We start from the raw sequence: 4,421 nt of genomic DNA, 5'->3' as shown, positions 1-4,421 counted from the left end.
GTGGGATTAAACTGGCTAGCTCTTCTTCAGCCAGCATGGACACGATGGGCTGAATGGCCTCCTTTTGTGCCATAACTTTCTGTGATTCTATGATTCTAAAGATTGGATTAAGAGAGAGAAAAAGATACAGGAAGAAAAAATTAAAAAAACATTTTTCTTTTAAAAATCTCCAACAAAAATAATTAAAAGCTGAAGGAATGAGACTCCACACTTATTAATTTTCAGGTTAATTTTCAGTGCCAGAGAAGTTGTTTGGCAGTAAATAAGTCTTATTATGCCATTAATAAGGGGCAAGTCCTAACTTTCTGTGGGAAGTTTAGTTTGTATCTAACATGCGAGTACAGGAACCTCACGCTGTTCAATGCATTTCAATGGTGAATCAGACAGCAAGGTACTGTTTTCGCAAAGCTAACAGAGGAGAGGCGCATCTCGGACAGCAACTTCCAGATTTTTGCGTTTAACCGCTCATCTGCCCTCCCCTGACGTTGCTGACGGATTTGCGCATAAATAACGATGAGCTCTGTTAGCCTCATTGTTATTTTGACAGTAAATTCTGGTCCATTAGATCCCCAGATTAGTCCAACAACAACATAATATTGTCTTTCCATAGTGCTTCATTGACAGGCTGACACTACTTTTGTCAGCTGGGCCAGTATCTCAAGGGCCAGTTTGTTAGAAGGGGCTGCCTCAGACCAGTGTTTATCAGTGGGGAGTTGAGCATCATGCAGCAGGTCATTTTACCTGCCTTACCATAAAAAGTAGGCATATCTTTGATGATTTGTGCACATTTTTTTTTAATAGTCACACTTTATTACAGAATTGGCCAAGTTACACGTACTGTTCACATACACTACTAGTTCTGATATGTACATCAAAAATCTTTTCAAAAACAAACCACAAATAATATTCCATTCCATAGCTAACAACATCGTTTACATCGATGAAAAAAAATAGACTAATCTTCAGATTGCTCAGACTGGGCTCTGCTGAGCTGTAGCCAGGCTCTACTGCAACAGTCCATGCTATGATATCTGTAGTAGGACCTGGAGTCAAACATTGCACCTCTAGTACATGATTCAAAGACAGGCAATACTGAGTTACCATTTGATCCACCATATGCTTCCTTCTGAGAACTAGGAGCCATAATTAGCTTCATCCAAAGCTTTCCTGGCAGCTTCAATTCCTCATTCATTGTCAGTAGGTCTTTCACTCTTGCAAACTTCTGAGGATCTTTACGAATGAGGAAGACAATGATTTCTACTTGAACTCGGCCCTGACGTCCTATTGACATGGCCTTATGAGTCATCTCAGTGATGAATTCAATGACAAGATCCTCCAGGATGTCCACCAATTCAGTGTAAGGATTCTGGTCACCCCCAAAGCCATACATCATACATCTCAATTCCTTAGAAAACAATCTGTTTTTTCTGCCTTGTCCACCTTCTGCACCAAGTCCACTCTCCTCCACATCTTCATCAAACGTTGGCTCATCGTCCTCACCAGCCATTTCCTTCGGATACGGGTCTCGGTCCATTGATCAAATACGTCACTAACCCGTGTTCTCTGTAACTCCCCATGATGAGTAGAGGAGGTCCATGGGGAAACAGGGACCCAATGCCTAGAACCGCATAACCAGAGGCACGCTGCTGAGTCAAGGTGAGCATTCAAGTTAAGGCCCAGATTAGGTTATTGGGGATATCCCTATAGCCCAGCTAAGTGCCATCTGGATGAAAGCAGCATGCTAGAAGCCCTTTCCATCGTACACAGACAAAACTGGTTGTAGCGGTGGGTGTTATGTTAATTCAATTGTACTAGCAAGCATAAGATCCACACTCTATTGCTTGGAATCAGGTACTCCTACAGTGGAGTTTGGTGTTGTCACTGACTACAGCTGCTTTTAGATTCGTCTTTTGCCATGCTAGTGCCACTGGCTCTTAACATGTGGGTTTCACACATCCAGCAGCAATCTCCAAGTAAACTTTCATTTTTTTTTTAAGAGAGTCTTTCTAGCGGCAGGCCTTGGCTTAGCAAATCTCACAATTTTTTTCTTGGGACTGGATACATGTGTGTTGGGAGCCAGCAGCACTGGTATAACACAAAACTAATATTAAAACAGCTTATAGAAGGCTGCAATCAAGCTAAAATCAAGTGCCCTTCCATTATATAAATTGGGACTCTCTTTGTAACCATATAAGCCTAGAAATGACAGCGCAATATTGATATACAAATGCTTATCACATTCATATGATATTACTTTGTCCATTATTTTAACAGTGAGGTCATTTTAAATCTCCATTAAAATAATGGACAAAGTAATGCTAATATTTTACACCATCATTTCTAGGCTGTAGCAAAGTCTTGGTTATTCATCTCAGCAATTCATAATGTAAATGTGAGAATCTAATTTTCAGCAAATCCATAATGATGAATTTGCAATGAATATTAAAGGTGATTGTCATCATGCCTTGAAAATCAGAAATTCCCTTTTGGAGGTATATAAGTGACTTGTGAAATAATGTGTAAAAGTTATAGCAGATTTAGAAGGCTACTTTAGTACACCTGACTTTGCCCTGCCTACTTGTATTCCTAACTGGAATATTTTTGCTTTTGTAATTTCTACTTGCATTTGTTGTGAACTATAATGAGCAATGTTGAATCCCTACATTTTGTTTCTTTAAAGACACACCCGGGCAATAGATCCTTAACAAATCAAATGTAGCTTTTTGTGTATAGTATCATTTCCTGCCACCATTGGACTTTGTAAAGTGCTTTTTGAATAGCTCAGTGCAAAAGTGTGTGTTCCATTGCCATAGTTATACTCTCAAAGAGGGAGGGGTGAATTTCACATTCATGATTGAGAATCTGATTACTACCTTAACTAGATACTAGCTGAACAATATTTAATTGCACAGCACCGTCACTGCGGTATCTGAAAGCAGCACACTAACCTTGTTGGGAGTTTGAAGGTGGACTGAATACCTGGAAACTTTTTTTACATGGCAACAATATTGACTGACAAGAGAGATTTGCAGGCATGAGTCATTGAAATAAGATTTATTCTGATTTATTGAAGGCTCTCATTTGCTTTTAGTGTTTTAGTAGGATCGATGATGTTATGATGTCATCACGGTTATTAATCCCGTAATTGTGCATCACTCTTTGCAAACAGCTGGTTAAATAACATGTTAATCATCTTACCAGATTGATGATGATGTTTTAAAGGAGAGGTGCATTCATTTGAATTAATACATCATCCTAAGAATAAAAAAAGATCTGCAGGCTCACTGATAATATATATGGCGCTTGCATATTGTTAACTGAACACTAGATGGCCCACTGATGGGAGTAAGCACATTGTAACAATTATACTTCTCTTGTATTCCTCTGCTATTGTTTGATGGGAATGGTCTGGAGAGGCTGGAAAATACAAGCAATTAATTATTACCATCAATTTAAGTATTTATTCAGACAGAACAACTGATACATCTGAGCTTTGTTCAGATATTTTATGCTATAAAATTGCTGATCAGAGATTGGGAGCAGATATTTTCAGTAGATTCCCTCATCAGGGACATTCCGACTGGAGTTGCTGCCTTCTCTTTAGAGCCCTGGTACCATTGGAGCCAACGCGAGTAACAATACAAAGATTTCTCATTATTCGAGTATTATGTAGCAATTCAAATGAACACATTTCCCCCTTAAATTTGCACTTTGCAAAATATGCATTCTCCCCTTTATGTTACAGCCATAAATTTAGTTTCAAATGTTTACTCATTTCAAATATGAAAGCAAATAATTCAAATTAACTTAATATAAATTATTCATAAATCTAAAACCCATACCAGTCCAATCCAAAGGAGAAATTGATTCATTTCAATGCAATCCAAATGATACCAGTGTAAACAAGTCCAAGTGGGGTAGCTTTTAAATTCAGAATGCTTGCATCAGGCATGTAATTTTATTGTCTGGTGCTTCTCCCTGCATCAAGAAAGATTAAACATACATGAGTGCTACAATACCTATCTGTATGATTAGAATTGAACTTGGAGTGTTTGTATTAGTGGAACTTAAGAAGTTTCCTCATTAGACAATGCGATTGCTGCCTACACAAATAATTACTCTGTAATTACAGGACGGGGTTAATTGGAAACTTGACTTCTTCTATTTTAGTGATTTCTACAAGCAAATTAGTGCCTCAGTTATATTGTTGGCACTAGTATAATAACAATACCCTCTTTGGAGCAGTGCCAGTAGGTGACACGATGTTATACCATCTACTAGCACCTTATTGGGTGATATTTCCGGACATGTGGGTGTTTGTGTGCTCATTTACACATCTTGATGTTGATATGCACCATGCAGTGCAATTTGGGGCAAGTTTCTACTAAGTCACATCAGTGGCAATGCAGCACTAACTTTAC

The 4,421-nt window shown here is 38.4% G+C and overlaps 1 pseudogene; it reads right to left on the bottom strand.

Moving 5' to 3' along the window:
- Window positions 1-941: 941 nt before the first annotated feature.
- LOC137324193 (transcription initiation factor TFIID subunit 13 pseudogene) lies at window positions 942-1,546 on the bottom strand (annotated as a pseudogene).
- Window positions 1,547-4,421: the final 2,875 nt, after the last annotated feature.

Source organism: Heptranchias perlo, chromosome 8 (genome assembly GCF_035084215.1).
Source record: "Heptranchias perlo isolate sHepPer1 chromosome 8, sHepPer1.hap1, whole genome shotgun sequence".
NCBI lineage: Eukaryota > Metazoa > Chordata > Chondrichthyes > Hexanchiformes > Hexanchidae > Heptranchias > Heptranchias perlo.
This window is presented reverse-complemented; position numbering and strand designations above follow the sequence as displayed.